The 20081-nt window shown below is 47.6% G+C and overlaps 1 protein-coding gene across 1 annotated transcript in view; it reads left to right on the forward strand.

The window, feature by feature from the left end:
* Window positions 1-20081, forward strand: part of EPHB1 (EPH receptor B1) — a 375105-nt gene that overhangs the window by 34993 nt on the left and 320031 nt on the right. The window lies entirely within an intron of this gene.

A 20081-nucleotide genomic window follows, 5' to 3' on the forward strand; every position in this document is an offset into this window, starting at 1 on the left:
ATACTCTAAAGGTTCAATCTGCTCTGGGAGTGAAAAAAAGAGTTCGGAGGCCCCAGAGTCTTGCTTAAGGGCATGCAAGTTAAATCTAGAAGGGGTAAGCCTGCTTTTTTATTTTTAATTTTGCTTGTGACCTTCAAAGGTTCTGATTTTTTAAGAGCAAGCCTTCCCACATTGGCCTCAGAAATGACCACGTTGGCCCTGACACGTTGCCAAGGCTGGGCCCAGTCCTCTGGAGCTTGGCGGCTGCATCAGCTCCTCCGCCGTGAGCCTCCTGCCAGCTATTGTCTCTGCTGTCGCCCCACCAGCCTGAGCACCAGGCCAGCCTGTGCGGTGCTCTCCCCACTTACTCCGCCCCACCCCACACCTGCAGGCCAGCGCCCAGTGCAGGACTGCTAATGCCGTGGTTCTGCAGTCCTTTGGGCTTGGCTAATTGCCTGGGCAGGGGCACTTGCACAGCCTCTCTGAGGCCTGCTGAGAGCAGGGAGCTGAGCTTTTGTGTCCTTATTGGATTTCCTGGTTATGGTACCATGATGGATGGTGTGGGAAAGGGGAGGGAGTGTGGACCCAGTGATGAATCAACACACAGTTTAAAACTCACTTGGCCTGGTCCCACAGAGGGGACTTTGTCCATTGGTTGGGGGTGGGGAGAGCGCCCTCTTTGGCATTTGTCAGGGTCCCTGGGGGACCCAGGCACCAGGCTGAGCTCTTACGGGTGCAGGTGCAGCAGCTGCCAGGCATGCTTGCCACAGGGCATGGGCCATGTCTCTGGGCTTCACGGGGCTGCCATGCACACTTGCGCGTCGGCCCTCTCATTTTCTCGTTATTTCTTGAGCAGAACTGCAGGAACCGGAGCAAGCATTGATTGGTTCTGATTTAATTGGGACCCGAGGAACAAGCTCTTGTTTCTTTAGCTAATTAGAACTTTTCTCTTTTTGTTGTGGGGCGGGGGTGGTTTCTGCTGTCCGTGTGCCTGTGAGTCACCTCCCGTGGTTGTCCTGGGAGAGACTGGGGACAAATATGTACATCTGACTTGTTTCTTCCCGTTCCCCCTGCCCAGCCCCAGCCCTCTCCTGAGATTTGATGGGCATTTCTAATCCCGAGGTATTGTGAAGCTGGCTTGGGTTTACGAACTGCTGATTACAAACTGATTGGAGGGTGGAGGGAAGGGGAAGCCCAGGGCACTGCCCCTTTGTCATTTCCAAGGCACGGGCACCCACATTTTGGTGGCATTTCTGATAGTTGACTGGCTATCCAGGTGGCATTATGGGTCCCACAGCCTGGCTGATCTCCGATCCCAGAAAGGGCAGAGAAAACCCCTCGTCCCTATCTCAAGAACTTTAAGCAATAGCTCCAGATTCTTTGTCCTTGACAGCTGCTAAGCAGACTCACAGCTGAGCGAGACCTTCCTGCCCAGGGCTCACAGACCGCCCAGGGCAGGGGAGGGGACTTGGGCACAGAGGTTAATCTAGGGAGGACTCTGTCCTTTGGTGGGGCTGGGCAGTATATGTGGAGGGACTCGTGACTGGTTCCTGTGGTGTCTCTTCAAAGAGAGGTTCCCCACCTGTTTTGGGTGCTCATGCTGAGCTCAGGGGTCGGGGGCACGATGGCTCTTCCCAGGTCCCTGGTGGCCCATCTAGTGCAAGCGATCCTTGCGAGACCTGGAGCTGGGAGAACGGTGGAGACCAGAGCACCGCTGGGAAAGAGCAGCAGGCCTCCGGGAGCTAAGTTCTCCCAACACAGCCCGAGAACCCATGCCTCCCGAGCCTGGCTGGGCAAAGCCTCCCGAGCCTGCTGGGCGAAGCCTCCCGAGCCTGGCTCGGCAAAGCCTGGATGGCTCTGCCATTCACACAGCTTTTTCAGTCTGATATCTTTTCTTCTGATATCCAATTCACAGGGTGGCAGAAAGAACATCCTTTCTGCTTTTGGTTACGTGCTATTTTTCTGGAAGGACAGACTTTCATGATGGGCAAGGAACTGAATTCCTCCTGATTTCTGCTGAAGCCTCTGCTGTCGACGTTATGGTGGCCAGGCACTTGGTGGTGCAGAGGCACCAGGGACCAATTAGACAGTCGAGCCAGCCAAGAGTGGTCCTGGCCTGGAGCTGTTGCAAGGAGGGAGGGCGGTGAGATGAGAAGTCTAAGATGAGCAGAAGGAACTGCGGGAAGGACATGAGTGTCAGAACATGCGGCAAGTGGCCAAGTGGCCCACGTGCTTCCAGCCCATTCCTGGCTCATCCTTTCTGCACACACAGGGCAGCCCCACGAGGCAGAATCACCCCACCAGCAGTTCTGACCCCATCAAGCGTTTATCTCCATGAAACTGTAAATTACTGGAAAAATGGTCCATCTACCCCAATTTCAGGTTGTGTGCTTGTAACATAGTAAATTAATGAAAAACCCTAGCTTTGTCTTCCCCACTCCTCCCCTGCTGAGGCTGGTGGGTAGATCCATGCAGCCTAGCTTCTCCTGCCAGCGAAGCCAAGAGTCAGAACTTGGCAAGCTCTCCCTGCACTGCAAATCCTAAAATATTGCATCGGCCGAGGTCGGACTGTGTAGAGGCAGAGGCTGGGACTGACAAAGACTAGGACAACCTTGGCAGGATCAGGCTCCTCCTTGAGGGCTACAGTATCCCGTAGGGTTGTACAGGGCTTCCCGGGCAGCCAGCTCCCTCTGGAACAACGTATTCAGGGGCTCAAATCTGTCCCACCTTGACTGCATCCAAAGATACACGTGCAGGACACAGTCTTAGAGCTCTCAGTAAGATTTGTCTCATCAACCTGCCTCTTCAGCCACAGTCGACACTCAGGAATAACAATGTTGTATAACTACCCTCCCTGCCGTCCTCCTGTCCCTGCCTCTGCCCCAGGTTGGCCTTGGCCCACCTCTGCAGAGAGCACACCTCGACCCATGCTGTCCAGAACGGCCTTGTACCTGGCCACGGGACAGCCATGCTGGATAGCCCTGAGGAGGCCAGAGTATGGACAAGGAACCCCAGCTGATAGCCAGAGTTTAAATAGATTTCTGCGCAGGAGAGAGAGGCAGAAAGCTGAGGGCAGAATGTCTGGGGGTTGCAGAAAAAAGAACAACCTTTCCTGCAGCTGGCCGGCCCTCATCAAGTCACTTGGTTCTGATTGTTTTAAGAACCGTCCCTGGCACTGGAGCACAGGCAGACCTTCAGGGCTCCCACTCCCTGCTCAGGCCTGCAAATCAGGGTCGACTGAGGGTGCATGCCCCAGAGCTGAGAACTCACATGGCTTTTCTGGGGGTCCTTGGATCAGCGATGGCATTTTGACTCCGGATGGTAGCAGAGCAATTCTCAAGCATCTGTCTCCCCGCTCACTGTCTCTCCCACACCCCAGTTCTCTGTTGAAGCCTACCAGTTAGCACTGGGTACCCCACTGGCACTGCTGCGACGGCTCTAGCCAGGCCAGGAACTTGGCCGCTATCTCCAGAAGGTCTGCTCCCTTCCTCAGCTGCTGCTCCACTCCTTCCCCCTCTCCAAGAGGGGGCTTTCTTCCTTGGTAATTTTCCTCCTACATGTAAATTCCGACATGCCTGGAAACCCAAGGGACATTTTGAACCTTTCAACAGTTTCGGTGCCTTTGTCAACTTGAGCAGCTGAGATGAGCCACTTTATAAGCCTGAGGGAGTTGAGACGAAAAAGCTGCAAGATTCAAAGGTGGAGAAAAATATGTCTAATTTAGCTCCTCTTGGAAAAAGAGGTTTCCAGGGCCTGTTCTAACTCCCTTAGCTTGTCGGTTCCAAATCTGGGGCCCCTCTGCCTCCTCATCCTAAGGTGCTGAAAGAGAAGGTGGGGACCTAAAGTAGCATGTGTGTGCTCACAGTTGTGTGTGCGTGCACGCCTGTGTGTGTGTGCGTACATGCCTGTGTATGTGCGCACGTGTGTGCTAGGCCACAGGGCTGGTGCCACAGTCAGGAACACCGAGGAGCCCTTGCTGCTGGCCTATCCATTGGCCAGTGAGCGAGAGGGAGAGCACAGCCCAGACGGCTCCCCTCATGCCCCAGGGAGGCCAGCTCTGCTCAGTGCCCGGGTCATTAACACCACAGCCCTGTGAGAGGAGCTTCGCAATGGGATTTCCCAGAAGGCTGCTTCATTTGGAAACCTCTTGTTCCCCTGGGCTCCCAAGGTGGCCCTGCCCTGGGCTCCCCGTAGAGGAGTCAGATGTAACTGGCTGGGTGTAATGGCCTGTGACCCGGCATGAGCAACAGCATCTGGGACTGGAGGGGCGACCCTCTAGCACCGACGCCAGCCTATTAGACTCTGTAGTGGCTGAGGAGGGGAAAGGGTGGGGGTTCTGGTTTCCAAATGCCTCTACTCTGAACCACCCCTTCTACCTTTGAATGACAGGGGTAGATGCTCCCAAATTGCACGCTGTTGACCAAGCAATCATAACTCCCCCAGGTCAGTGCTGGAGCTACTGAGAATGGTTTGGCCACGTTGCGTGCCTGTCCCCAGTGAAAGCCCACATCTTGCCTCTAGCCTGGTCGTCCATGACTTAATGAATAGGTGTTATCAAAGAAGACAATGAGCCACCATGTGGTTACTATGGAGTGGTGGGGTCATCTCTGGGCCGGGAGTCTGCGGGTGGTCTCAGGGGTGCCACTGACTTGAGTGTCTGCCCACAAAGACCTGTGGGTCTGAAATTACAGCAGCGAATGGTGTGAGCATGCTGAGAGACATCGATTATGACTACTTTATTAACCATAAAGAAGTGGTGAGGGAGCATTTCTGGGTACCAGTCAGGAGAGCCATGGCTAGTTAATGTCAGAGCCAGGATTAGAACTCAGGTCTGAGGAAGTCACCATTTGCCCCTACTTCTGAGACTAGATTTTGTTGACATTAACCATTCTTAAAAGCACCACATGAATTTTTTTCTTCTTCTTTATTCATTTTAAATTTATTTATTTTACATTCATTCATTGAACATCATCACAGCATATAAAATGTAATTTCTCATCCAGAATCCACTATATTATACATGCTATCATCAACAAATAATGTTCCATTTCTTGTTGTATGTATATGTATATATATATATTTTTTTTCCATATTTCTCACTCTCTGCCATTTCCCACTCTCCTCCCACACTGTCTTTGGTATCTATAATTGCTTTTCATTCCTTTCTCCCCCCCCCCACATTTTATTGATTCACAAAAAATCTTAATTAACCTAATTACTTTTAATAGCAAGTTCAGCTGATATATACATATCTGTGAACACATGTCTGACTTTAGGCGTGAAACTCTGTGAATAGAATGAATATACTATAAAGTAGCCCCTAGCTGAGGCTATATAGCTTACTGTGGTCATTAAGTAGGTATTTTTAATATATATATTTTTTAATTTCAAGAAAGGCAGTTTTAGCTTTAAGAAATAAAAATAAAAATAAAAAAATGTTAAGAGAACTTTGCTTGTGACTTAAAGCCAGGAAACAGGTTAGGATTCTGTTCAAATAGTAGGTAAATGAGCCTATTGTCAGCTCAAGAGAAGACAAAAATTCTTAAATCTGGAAAACAAAGCATAGAAGAAAATCGGTAATGTTTTAGTCAAAAGTCATAAGATTCTATTTAATCAGTTCAGTCTCATGTAATTTATCTTCTCTTGTGGTCCAATGTTTCTTCTTTTTAAATTCTGGAAGATTGCATTTAACTCTGGACTTGTCCCTACCATTAAGTTGGCCATTTTCTTAGTTGCTTTTGAACTCTTATTTCTGTGTGTCTGTATTTAATTTTCCTGATATAGCACTTCCTTAAGAACTTCTTGGAGAGCTGTTCTGGTGTTGGTAAATTCTTTCAGGTTTTGTTTATCTGAGAATGTTCTTGTCTTTTCTTCCCATATAAAGGATAATCTTGCCGGGTACAGTATTCTTGGTTGAAATTGTTTTTCACTTAACATTTTGAATATATTTTTCCATTCTTTCCTTGCTCACATTGTTTCTGATGAGAGGTTTGCAGTTAGCCTGATGGAATATCCTTTGTAGGTAACTTGATGTTTCTCTCTTGCCAATCTTAGTATCTTGTCTTTGTGGTTTTGATCAATCTGGCTGTAACGTGTTTTCAAAAAGATATTCTTGGGTTGATTCTGTGTGGGGTCCTTTGTATTTCTTGGGTCTGGATCTTTGAGTTCCTCTCTGTGTTTGAAAAGTTTTCTTCTAGGAGATCATGGAATAGATTATCAATGCCCTTATTAGTCTCTTCACCTTCTGGGGTACCGATTATCTGGATGTTTGGACATTTAATGGTATCTAGTATTTCTCAAATATTTCTCTCATTTTTTGGGGACAACACATGTGTTTTGGGAGTAGCAAACCTCTCTGCTGTTCTCTCACAATTTCCCTTGTGTCTCTGTTGTCCCTTGTTTTCGTGGGGAATGAGGATTCCTGGTGTGTCCTGGGAGCCATGCCCTGTATTTATCATGTCTGCACTGTACACCAGTCTGGGACTCCACTTTGACTTCACCATCTTTTTTTTTAAACCTCTCTTGGAGAGGCACCATCTCAAGCTCTGGCATGTTAACCTGCTTGTGAGCCCACCAGAGAGTGTGCAGTGACTCAGTACAAGTTCCCCAGGGAAAACCTAGTCTAAGGCTCATGCTTACAGTAAAGGGCAGAGGGAAGTGATGGGACTGTGGGTTGGAAGCTTGGCTGTGACTCTTCAAGGACTGCTCCTGGACCCTCAAGGGCTGGGTCCCAGCCAGTCAGGACTATGGTCAGGTTTACCATTTACTCTCTGCCCCCATGTCTCTCTAGAGCTGGGCAGCCCCATCCTGCAGAACTTGAGCACAAACACATGCACAGGCCTCCTTGCATGGGAAGGGAGCCATTAATTTTCAGTCTGAAGCACTGAAATGAAACAGCTCTCTGAGTCTGAACCTGCCTGTGGTGGGGACTTTCGGTTCTGGGCTTGGAGACCTTTTGTAGTCTGGGCTGTGTTTTTATTGCTTGACCATTGACAAGCTGCACTGCCAGTGCCCTAAAGTGCCTGAGATTCGGGTGTCTCGATTCAGTGGGACGAAGAGAACTGAAAATAGTCATTCCAGGACTATTGCAAATGAAGAAGAAATGTATCTCAGATACTGACGAACCAACCAGGAGCAAGCCTGACTTTACCAACAGGGCTTTGACAGTAATGCCGAGAGAGGTACAACCTCACCTTTTCCTAGGAGAGGGCTTTCTGCCCTTAGGTGTTCTACACACTCTCATCACAGGCTGAGCTGAAAATATGAGTACCAGTTACCTAGGAAGGAAGTTGAAACCCCTTCCCTCCACACTTGTGTTTCAAGGACCACTTAATGATGCAGGGCAGCAAATCCCGAGGGAATGTCAAGTGCAGAAGAATGTAGCTGGTTCTACGTTGAGTTCCAGGAGCCATCAATATGGAAGATGTGTCCTTCCTTCCTGTGCACCCACTCAGCCTGCTGCAGGGCGACTGGTCCACCCATGTATACGAGGCCAGGCTGTCAAGAGGAGGTCAGCATGGCCAGGGCAGCTACCTGGAGAGGTAGGTGAGGAAAAGGAAATACTGTAGACTGCCTTGGGAAGCCTCTAGAAATCACAGGACAGAAATTTAGGGGCAGGGAGGGCCAAGCCCAGTCCTTACCAGAGTTTTTTATTGTGGTACGACATGGCTCATTAGAAGGGTTGGACAAGGAAACAGGCCTTTTAGTTCCTGGCTTGTCCCTGGCCTCTTTCTGGAGTAGCCCCTGGCCCTGGGAGTCCCTGCAGCAGCCCACATTCCTAGTCAGGGCTAGAGACCTTTGGTTTTAGGGTATGGCCCTTGGGATCCTGCTCCAGTCTTCTCTTTGCAGGCCATGACAATTCTGGTCCCCCTGTTCCTCATTTAAGTTAGAGTCTAGTCTTGAGGTCATGGGGATTGGGTAGTCCCTCTGCTCACATTTTCTTCAACTACATATTGGACACCTATTGGCACCTGGCCAGCTTTATTTATTTATTTATTTGTAAAGTTTTCTTTTTTTTAAAAAAAAGAATTATTTTTATTTAAATTTATTTATTTACTTATTTTAATTTGACCAAAGAGCGACAGAGGAAGAGAGAGAGAGGAAAAGTGAGAAAGCAAGCTACCAGGTCCAGGACTCAAACCACGGGCAGCCATATGGGAGTCCAGTGCCCTTAGCTACCACGTCACCTATTGGCCCCCTGGCCCGTTTTTCTTTTAAAGTTGTTTTTTGTTTTTGTTTTTTGGAGAGGTTTTTGTTACAGGATACGTGCACTCACCAGAAAGACAGAGAGAGACAGAGAGACAGAAAGCGAGAAATCACCTCCCAGGGGGAATGGCCATGCCGCAGTCCCTTCTCCTCCATTCTCCTTTGGGAATCTTGGGCACGCACGCACATGCGCTCGGCGTGAGTTTAAAGCACCAGGTCCGGGGCTCGAACTGCTGTCAACTACATGAAAGTCCAGCGACACAGCCATTACGCCATCTGCTGGTCCCATTTAAGGAAACTTTTATACTTTTGGCTTTTAGAAAATGCTGGCAGCATCCAGTTGTCCAGGGTTACAAGTGCCCTGGAGAACCTAATGGAACATGGTTCCTTCTAGCAAGATAAGGACCTCTAAGGATTGAAAAATCCAACCTTCCAGCTCTTCCATGGTGGTCCCAGACTGCTTTTAGACAATTCCAGGCATGAATACTCATACTTCCCAAGGCAGCCTAGTTCATCGCTGAGCCTTTACTTCTCTGGGGTAAAACTTTTGTGCAGATTTTCACTCCTCCAGTTACCATTTAGTTGTTATTTTCCAGTGTTTTCAATAAATAATGTATGTGGGGACCAGCAGTTAGTGTAATGGCTATGTTGCTGGACTCCCACGTAGTCGACCGTGGTTCACGTCCCGGACCCGGTGGCTTAAAATTCATGCCGGGCGTGTGTGCGTGCATGCCTAAGATCCTGAGAGGAGAATGGAGGAGAAGGGATTGTGGTGTGACCATCTCCCCTGGGGGGTGATTTCTCGCTTTCTGTCTCTATGTCTCTCTCTGTCTGTCTGGCAAGCGCACGCACCCTATAGCAAAAACCTCTCCAAATAAATAAATAAATAAATAATAAAAATTAAAAAAAAGAAATATGACCAAATTGCAGTAAGAATAATTAAAATAAATAAATAAATAAATAAATAAAGTATGTGGGGACCAGCAGTTAGTGTAATGGCTATGTCGCTGGACTCCCACGTAGTTGACCGCGGTTCGTGTCCCAGACCCGGTGGCTTAAACTCACGCCGGGTGCGTGTATGTGCGTGCCCAAGATCCCGAGAGGAGATTGGAGGAGAAGGGATTGTGGCGTGGCCATCCCCCCTGGGCGGTGATTTCTTGCTTTCTGTCTCTCTGTCTCTCTCTCTCTGTCTGTCTGGTGAGTGCATGCGCCCTATGGCAAAAACCTTTCCAAAAAAAAAAAAAAAGAAAGAAAAAAGAAAAGAAAGAGGGTATGTAATTCCACTCTGGTCTTCATCAGGGTCTCTCGCTCTTAGTTTCTCATACATATTCTCTTACAGAGAAGGTCCATGTATTTACACACTCAGAATATAGACAAATCCTTTTCCCACTCTCTTAGGGGCATACTGCAGAGGGTTTTGCACCTCGTTTCCCTGTCCCCATCTCACTCCACAATGAAGGCTAACAGCAGTTTGGTAGCATTGCGTATAGCTCTGATTCATTCTCTCCGGTGACTGTTACTATTTCATTGCATGGATAGACTTTACTTCATTGGTTCTTCATTTATATACATTTAGCTATTGCCCATATTTTACTGTTTCCGAACAGTGTTGAAACGATTACCCTTGTGCATTCATCTTTTCACTTACATGTATATCTGTGAGATAAATTCATTAATGAAATAATTCGATGAATATTTATTGAGGACTTTCTATGCGCCAAGCACTTTTCTAAAAGCTACGAATGCAGCAAATTCTGAGAAGTAAAATCGCTGAATCAGGGTATATACATTTTTAATTTTGGTAGGCATTCCCAAAATATCCTCTGTAAAAAGGCATTTTCTACCAAGTTTTGCTCCCACTCATGCTATATGTGAATTTCTATTCCCCATACTTTTGCCAAAATAAGAAAAAAATGCAATCGGTTTTATCTTTGCCAATCTGATTGGAAAAAAATAAAGCCTTGTAGTTTAATTTGCATTTGTCTTGCTGTGAGGGGGATTGAAGTTTGCAGAGTTCCCTGTTCAGGAGCTGAGACCCGAGCTTTCTGCTAGACTTTTGCAGTGGTCATTCAGACATGGCCATGTACTGCTGGCAGTTTGGAGCCTGCTCCCTGCATGACACGGTCTGCCCTTCACTCCCCTCTGTCCCATTTACTTCCTCTTGTAGCACACCCTGAATGTGCTTTTGGGCTCTCTAGCGTTGGCACATTTTGACACACACCTTGTACCCATTCTGGCGTTTCCCTAGCTGTGGCAGCTGAGACATCTGCAGGTGGAACAGGACAAATGCAGGTCCGATGCCACAAGACCACACCAACGTGTGGTCCAGACTCAGGAAAGCCAACTCCTTCTGGTTTGGTGGGACACACACCTCGCTAGTCCCATCTCTTCCCCTTGGTCCCCGGAGCCTGTCCTTGGACTGCCTGCCTGGCCCCCGTCAGCTCTCTGCTCTCTCACCCTTTGGCCAGTCCCTCCACTCCACTTCTTTTCCTTTAACTCTCCCAGCTTATTTCTGGGGCTCTGGCTTCAGCTCACCCTGGTAACATCCCCTCAGCCACCCCTTCCTGAGTCATCAGCCCTCAGTTCTCCCTTTCTCCAGCCTCTTCATTTCTTCAACACTAACCTACCCTCAACGGCCCAGCCACCTCCTCCACAGCAGCCCTGAATCACTCTCCTCTCCTTCACTCTTCAGGTGTCCGTCCTCAGCCTGGAGCACACACCTACCAACTCTGCTGAGGCCTAGACCCTCTTCTGCTGGAGGGACTGTCTCAGCCTTGGCCTCTGTCCTCCAGGTCTGTGGCAACTCTTTCTCTCTAGGGCCATGGGGTCCTTCTTGCTCTTCCTTGTCTCAGTCTTCCTCTCTCTTCCTCTCCCTTCCTCTCCCCTTCCCTCTTTTCATTTCTGGCCCTTCTCCTGCTCCTTTCTTTTCTTCTCCCATCCCTCTTCCCCTCCCTCCTTTTTCTCCTTCCTATCTTCCTTTCTCAGTACTTTTTTAGATAAATATTTTCAGGTTAAATCAATTTAAAGAGAACAGTGAGAAATTATAAAATGAAATAGAAAAACAGATTAAAAATAAAATGAAAAAATCAGCTTTAACAATAAATTTAAGGGGCCCAGCAGGTGGGTTGGTGGTTAAGGCACTCCCATATGCTTGACCATGGTTTGAGTCCCAGACCTGGTGGCTTGCTTTCTCACTCTCCCCCCCACCTCTCTCTCTTTGTGTGTGTGTGTGTGTCTCTCTGGTCAAATTAAAATAAATGAATGAATAAATTAAATTTAAAAATTAAACAATAAACTTAAAAACCTGGCATGTCGACATAGCAAAAAGCAATACACATAACATGCAAAGGGTTGGCGTTGAGAACGCTGACCTGCTCTGTGTACTTGGGCAGGAGAGCAGCCTCTCCGCTGCTGGGCGTGGCTCCACGTCTAATTGTTCGAACTTGGTGATGGCTGTCGCTTGGGCACGGGACACACGTTTCTGGCCTGGCTCCCATCTTGTGTCGAAATGCTGAGACAGCATGGCCTTCATTTCCGGCGTACTTGCTATGTGCCAGATGCTCTGCCAACTTCTTTTCTGCTTTATCTCTTGTCTCTCATACCGACCCTACAAGGGCATGTGATTACCACCCTCAGTTTCCAGAGGATGGTACTGAGAGGCACAGAGGGACCAAGTAACTTTCCCACGGTCCTACAACATAGCACTCTGAGGCCCCGTGGGTAACTGCTGTTCTCTGCTCCTCCCAAGCTGGAAAAGAGCCAAGATCCATGCCGGGGAAGATTTGTGATTTGTGATGGGAGCTGGCTTCAGTGCCCCGTTCAGACTAAGATGTAAGCCTTCACCACGGTGTCCAGAGAGAAGCCATCTGAGTTTGATCTCCACTGGGAGGCTTCATGGATAATGTTCATTTCTCATGGACAAGGGATGAACTAGGGAGTTTCCGGAATGGACTGAGGCACCGTCATGGCACCTGCCACCCTCATCATCAGGCTCAGCTCACTCTGCCTTCTCTGCTCCCTGAGCTCCTCACAGACAGTGCATGTGCCTAATGGATCTCTGCTTCCCTCCTGTCTCCTCCGTGCCCTGTTAAATGGAAACAACAAAGCAAGGTGTGAGGAAGGCAGGTGTGAGCCGAGGAGGGGAGGCTTTGAGTTGGGATGTGTAAGGGGATACCCCAGCCACATCGAGTAGAGGGAGCATGAAGAAACCAGGCAGGAGTCGGGCATGAGGCAGGCACCGGTGGAGGGGACGATGGCAGAACCAGATGGAGACAGTAACCATCGACGACAGAGGCCTTGTGTGTCTGTTGTCCGATATACTGACACGTTGTGCACAAACACGCAGAACAAAACAACAGAACGGTCGCACGCCCACACGTGACGAAGCTCACTAAAGTTGGCGATGTCTTAGTTTGACAGAGGACATAAGGTCAGTGCAACGTGTGTATTTCAAGTGGAAAATGACAATCTGCTCGTTGCGCAAGATGGATAGGGCTTCTCATTGCAACGGTATGGAATATGCAAGAGCCCTGCCAAATCGTGAACTTGGCAAAACGGTGCCTGTTCTGGGAATTAGGCAATTTCAAGGCTTCCGTTTGGTTCCTGGGCCTGTCACACACTTGCCCACATCGATCTGAGTGGGAGGCCACTGTGACTTAGGACTTAGGATTTCTCTCTTCTCACTGGCTGTTTGTCTTTCCCTCTGCATCTTTGGCCAAGTGTGTCTCTTCTGTTTTCTTTTCTTTCTGTCCATTTATTCATTCTCTTGTCTGTCTTCTCTCTGGACTTGATTTGAAAAGAGAGAAAATAAAAAAAAAATGCATTTCGTTGGTAGAATTTCAATGAAGGATGGCTATTTTTATTCCGTGTTTTCACTTTTTCTCTAGGAAACCGTCTAGATGCAAACTGTAACTTAAAAGAGTTCTTTCATACAGTAAAATATAGAAAACCAATCTTTATCATTGAAATCAATGGCAAATGTTCCAAGAGTGATTTTGTCATCCGTTAGTAATGCGTAATCACATATTTTGATCCTAAAATCATTCATTTAAAAGAGCAGTAGTTTCTTTTGCTTTTTCTAGTTTTAAAAAGTGTCTTTGTAGAATGGCCTCTCCTCTATTCTCATTTCTGTATGTTTCCAGGCGTCCTTTGCTTTCTTCAGCTTCTTTGGCCCCATTCTTGGCTTTTGAGAGTTCTTTCAAGCTCCTGTTTCTTCTAACATCTTTTAAATCTTTCATTTCAGTGACTAGTTAACCAGTAGCCAAAGCTGTTTATTGCATTTAACATAATCAAGGTGACTGGTTCAACCTTTCAGGCCAACTGCTCTCTCCCTGTGGTGGACTGTGTCCACCTACCCTGCCCACTAGGCCAAGAATTCCTTCTAATGACAACAGTTATTTACGAAAGTGCTGTCTTTGAGGGTGTGTCTTTCTACTCCCCTTTTCTTAACCCCCACAAGCTGTGTTCACTGCCCCCTGTGTGCCTATAGGCCCTAAGGATGAGTAACAGTGTCCAAGGGGTGCAGGAGCTGCCCTCCCCCAGGCTGACCGGGAGACGCTCTGAAGCCCAGGGACTACGGAGGTGCTACCCAGAGAGCTGACAGTGTCCGTGCACAAGCCACAGACATGGACAGGGACATCCCTATCACTTCTTTCTGACCTGGCAGAAGAGGCAGGGGTGCCTGCACCTGGGTCCCCCATAGGTGGTGCCCTTACCACCTGGCCTCTTGGCTCCCCTCCATACCCTGTTTTTCACAGTGGCCAGGCCTCTTCAGGCCTTTCCCCCATATCCTTTCCTGCCCAGAGCTGTGTAGTGGCCCTTCCTCTGGGCCACAATGGGCTCTGTAGACAGACGTCGTGTGCTGTTTGCCAACACAGGCACCCGGATACACAGAGGGCGAGGGAGAGGCCATCTGCTCTCTCCTTTCACACAGACCTTTGCTTTCTCCCGTTCCCTCTCCCCCTCACTCTCTGTCTTTGAACATGCTTACAAAACTAGAAAAAAGCAGTTGCTAATTAGAGCAAGAGAAAGAGAGTGCGCCTGGAAGAGAGGAACAGCAGAGAGGCCAGCTCTGTGCAAATCAGCCAGCTTTTAAGAGCCAGTGAGGAAAGGGACAAGGAGGGGGCCCCTGAAGGGCTTGGGAGGGATATTTGGACAAACTAAGCAACAAAGCTTTTTCTTCAGAATGGCAAAGAGGGGCTTTGTCTTCACATCCCATCATAAGAGCGGAGGAAACAAGAAATGACCGAGAGGTTCTTGGGAACGTCCACCGCTGGCCTCCACCTACCCTCGCTCTTCATGTCTCTCTCCCTCTCTCAATAGTCCGCCAAACAATAGTCTCTATTTTGGGGATATTTAAGTGTATCCACTTATTGATCGTTTTTGTCCTGGCTGATAAAGAGTGGACAATCAATGGCTTGTCCTCCCAGGCCTGGCTGGGTTCCCCATGCAGAGGAACTTGCTCCTGCAGGAGCAATATCCCCTGACAAATCGAGACTTTCTCTCAGGACTTTTTCTCTCTACTTCTTTTTGGAAAGGTTTTCACTATAGGGCGCGTGTGCTCACCAGAGAGACAGAGAGACAGAAAGCAAGAAATCACCCCCCATGGGGGATGGCCACACCGCAATCCCTTCTCCTCCATTCTCCTCTCGGGATCTTGGGCACGCACGCACATGCACCCGGCATGAGTTTTAAGCCACCGGGTCCAGGATGTGAACCGTGGTTGACCATGTGGGAGTCCAGTGACATAGCCATTACGCCAACTGCTGGTTCCCTTCTCTCTACTTTTTTTATTCACAGCTCACCAGGTGGTTTCTTTTCCCCTTTGCATCCCACGTCATTATGTTTACAAGAGCACCCATGATGGGTAGTACCAAAGTGCGGGCTGACTGTGCAGGGCTGTCAGGATCCGGCCCTGCTCTGACTTTGAGCTCGTCAGACCCACTTCATGGTCACAGGGGGTTCCAGACACCACAGAACTCAGGGCTGGGGCACTTGCACGCGATTCTGCCACGGTTTAGAACAGATCTGTCCATGCTTCATTCAGTCAGCGTTGCTTGGAAGGCATGGAGGTGCCCAGGGCCAGCTTTGGAGAGCCGTCAGGAGGAGGGGTGAGTTCCTGATGACTTGGGCTCTCTAGGGGTGCATTTTCTCCAGGCCTGAGGTGAATAGTCTGGGGGCCCAAATATATATAAAGATTTTCAAGTAAATGCCTTGTGCCTTGAGAAGCTCAGGTAAGTTTCTGGTTTCCTTGTGAGTATAAATAAGTGGAAATGGGAGCAGTGGAAGCCTTCTCGTGATATGCATTGGCACTCACTGGTCGGCGAAGAGCAAAGGGCAAGAAAAGAGAAGCTGAAGAGAAGGGATTACAATGAATTCACCCTCTTCCGTTGGTGGCTGTTTAAGGCCCGTGAGAAGAGAGAATGACCCACTGGAACCCGTTGGGAAAATCCACCGATTCTCTTACAAGGTCTCCAAATGACCTTTTCAACCGTCCACACTTCATGGACTTGTGTCTAACACACAGGTGCCTCCCTGGAACCTCAGTGCAGGTCATCTCAGCCTCCCCCCCCCACCCCCCCGCCAAGGCCCTCTCTAGAAACAAGAGCACGTGTTCAAGTACTAAGCCACTGTCCAGGGGAATGAGCAGTCACAGACCTGGAGCTTTTGCTGAGGGCAGGGAGGCGTGGGTTGTTCGATCCTGTGTTCGTAGCTGAGTGGCTTCTCTGGGCTTCCGTGCCGCTCTGTGTCACACGATGACGTACGAGTTCTGCTCACGTTGGCTGTGATGGTGCTCTGAGAATCCGTAGGCGCAGCACTTAGCAAAGATCTTAGCCCATCACCAAGTTTCAAAGTGGGTGTCGATATTATCAGCCTTTTATTATTAAACAAGCTAGGAGGCAGTTTTCTGTCTATACTTAGTGCTTGTTCTGGTGAAACCTGAGAATTGTAGAGAGAATGTGGTAAATTTACAGAGATCTGGTAAATATCAGAATGCTTAGATAACATGATCTGGGGCTTGAGCACATCACAGTCTGAAAGCAGTCGCTGAGAGTGGAAGTGGAAGATAGTGAAGCCACCCATCTCGTCATAAATGCGTAGGGTTCGTCCAGTTTTCATTGCAAGATTAAATGTTTTTAGGTTAACTTAAAACATTTATGACTTTAAATTTTCTTTAAAAATTATCGTATAGAAAAGCTTCTTTTGGTGGACAGTCTTATGACTGTTAACACAGGTACAGATTTGTGGGACCACCCATCAGGATATGGGAGAGCTCCCTTTTGCTACCCTTTTATAGTCACACCCTAATCCCACCCAATTCCCGGCAACCAGTCGTCTTATTATTAATTTTTTTAATCACTACTGTGTTATCTTTTTTAAAAAACTGATATTGGGACCAGCAGTTGGCGTAACGGCTATGTCACTGGACTCCCATAGTCGACCGTGGTTCGAGTTCCAGACCCGGTGGCTTAAACTCATGCCAGGCACGTGTGCGTGCATGCCCAAGATCCTGAAAAGAGAATGGAGGAGAAGGGATTGCGGCGTGGCCATCCCCGCTGGGGGGTGATTTCTTGCTTTCTGTCTCTCTGTCTCTCTCCGTCTGGCGAGCGCACATCCCCTATAGTAAAAACCTCCCCCCCCAAAAAAAAAAGGAGAGACAAAAAAAAGAAAGAAAAAAATTAAAATAAAATGATATAGAATGACAGCCTTTTTTTTTTTTTTTTTTTTTTGGAGAGATTTTCACTATAGGGTGCGTGTGCTCGCCAGACAGACAGAGAGAGACATAGGGACAGAAAGCGAGAAATCACCCCCCCAGGGGGGATGGTCACACCGCAATCCCTTCTCCTCCATTCTCCTCTCGGGATCTTGGGCACACATGCACACGTGCCCGGCGTGAGTTTTAAGCCACCAGGTCCGGGACGTGAACCGCGGTCGACTACATGGGAGTCCAGCAACATAGTCATTATGCTAACTGCTGGTTCCCAAGAATAACAGCCTTTTGAAGCTGGCTTCTTTCACTCAGCATAATGCCTGTGAGATTCAGCTAAGTTTTTGAATGTAGCAATAGTTTATTCCTTTTTGTCGCCAAATAGTATTTTGTTGTATGGATATACCATGTTTACATTCACTTTTTCTATTTTTACTGCCAAAGGGTGTGTGTACTCACCAGAGAGAGAGAGAGAGAGAGAGAGAGAGAGAGGAAGAAAGCACCCCCTATTATGGTCTGGTCATGCCCCAATTCCTTTCTTTCCTTTTTCCATCTCATCAGGATTTGTGACAGGTACATGTACCTGGAATAGTTTTCAAGCTATGTGGGGCTGGGATTTGAACCACAGATAGCCATGTGGGATCGAGCTTCTGATGCACAGGGATTTACCATTGTGCTAATGATGCCAGCCCTATTCCTTCACCTGCTGAATAACAGATTGTTTCCATTTTGAGTGGTTATAAATAGAGTAAATATACATAGTTTTTCGTGTGGGCATACGTTTTCGTTTTTCTAAGACAAGTAACTAAAAGAAAGCTTATTTGATCATATCGATATTGTTTTCTTCACTGTGCAGCTAATTTTCAGAATGACTAAACCATTCGTCATTTCCATCAGCTATATATAAGAATGTCAGTTGTTCCGCAGTCTTGTCAGTACGTGGTATTACCAGTATTTTTATTTTAGTCATTTGATGAGGTGCATTATGGCACATCGTGGTTTTAATTCACATTTCTCTACTGAATTATGATGTCGAATAGCTTTTCTTTCTCTTTTTCTTTTATTTTTTAGAGAGAGATTTTTGTTATAGGGCATGTACACTGTCCAGAGAGACAGAAAGTGAGACATCACCGCCCCCTAGGGGGATGGCCATTCCACAGTTCCTTTCTCTACCATTCTCCTTTTGGGATTTGGGGCATGCATGCACACACACCTGGCATGAGTCTTAAGCCGCCAGGTCCAGGACTTGAGCCACGGTCAACTACGTGGATGTCCAGTGACTTAACCAGTTTGCCATCTGCTGGTCCCCCTGAATAACTTTTTAATTTTATTTTAGATTTTTGCCATCGAGTACATGTACTTGCCAGACAGAGAAAGAGAGAGAGAAAGTGAGAAATCACCCCTCGGGGGGATGGCCCTCTGCAATCCCTTCTCCATTCCCCTTAGGATTTGAGGCATGCAGGCACACACACCTGGTGGGATTTACAAGTCATCAGGTTTAGAACTTGAACTGTGGGGGGCCATTTGGAATCCAGCACCTTAATCACCATGCCACCTGCTGGTCTAGATATTGAATATCTTTTATGTGCTTATTGTTTCATTTATTAATATTGCCTGTGATGAAGTATCTGGTCACAAAGTTTAATTAGGTTGTGTGAGTTTTGAGAATCCTTTATATATTTTGAATATAGGTTCTTTTGTTGAATATGTGATTTGCAACACGTTTCCTACCAGTGTGTGTGTAACTTATCTCTTTATTCTCGAAATAATGTCTTTCATGGGCCAGCTCTATCGCACAGTGGTTAGGCATTGTGTAGAGGAAACTAGATTCCATATAGCTGACTAGGGTTTGAATCCTGGCCTCAGGAACTTGAAAAACACAGTAGATAGCCATGCACCCAGGATCCCAGTGGTATGGAGAACGGGAAGAAAAAGGACCGTGGCATGGCCAGATGCCACTGGGAAGTGCTCTTTTTCCTGCATGTATGTGTGCATGATGTCTTTCAAAAGTCAAGCATTTTTAGGTCAGCAGATGGTGTGCTGTTTAAAGGCACTGGATTCCCACATGGCTGACTGCAGTTCAAGTCCCGAACCTGTCGGCTTGCTTTCTCCTTTTCCCCTTCTCTCTCTCTCTGGTCAAATTAAAAAATAATAACAAATGGAATTAAATAAATAATTCTTTTTTTAAAAAGCAAATATTTTTAATTTTGGCAAAGTCCCATTAATCCTATTTTTTTTTTTCCATTTTATCTAATCAAGGATTTCTTTTTAAGTTGATCTAGGTCATATTCAATAACCCTTTGCTTGACCTTGGTCTAAATATTTTCTCCTCTGTTATCGATTTTGTTTTTTAAAACTTTGACAGAAGAGTACATACACTCCCTGTTGAGAAAGAGAGACAGAAGGTGGGGGAGTGAGAAAGTACCCTTCCCCCTGCCCTGCTGTGGGGGACAGTCGTGCCACAATCCCTTCTCTATTTCCCACCTCTTTTGAAATTGGGGGAATGCATACACATGTGCCCAGCATGTTTTTCAAGCCACCAAGTCCAGAAGTTGAGCTCTGCCGTCAGCCATGTGGGATCCAGCTATCCTAAGAACCATGTCAGTGGCTGGCCCTTCCTCTGTTACCTTCTAGAAGTTTTTTACTCTTATGTTTTACATTTATGTCTATGATCCATTTTGAATTAAGGTTTACCTAAGGTATGAGATTTATCTTGATAAAATGTTGCATATGGTGTCCAATTGTTCCGGAATCAGAGAGCTGTATGTATGGCTCCTTCACCTCCTCATGCCTTTGCTTAATGCCACCTTCACAGCGGCCACCACCCTGACTGTCCTGCTCCCACTGTGCCCTGCCCTCAACAGTCTCCACCGCCATCCGGCTTTGTTTCCCCACAGCCCTTGTCACCTCTACCATAGTGCACACCACACTGATTTGAGCTGTGTATTATCAGTCTCTTCTCTAGAATATGGGCTGCATAAAGGCAGGAATATTTGAGTGTGCGTGAGGGAGGGAGGGAGAGAGAGAGAGAAAGAGAGAGAGAGAACTAGGGACAGGGTCTGCTTGTGAGCCACTCTCTCCTGAGTGGTCACTGAGTATTGGAAGAATGAGAGGCCGGGGAGTCCCCTAGACCACACCACTGCAGAGAGGGAAGGCCTGGGGTGGCTGAGGGACCCTAGGTGAGCACTAG

Source organism: Tupaia chinensis, unplaced genomic scaffold, assembly GCF_000334495.1.
Source record: "Tupaia chinensis unplaced genomic scaffold, TupChi_1.0 Scaffold000302_1, whole genome shotgun sequence".
NCBI classification, from domain to species: Eukaryota; Metazoa; Chordata; class Mammalia; order Scandentia; family Tupaiidae; genus Tupaia; species Tupaia belangeri.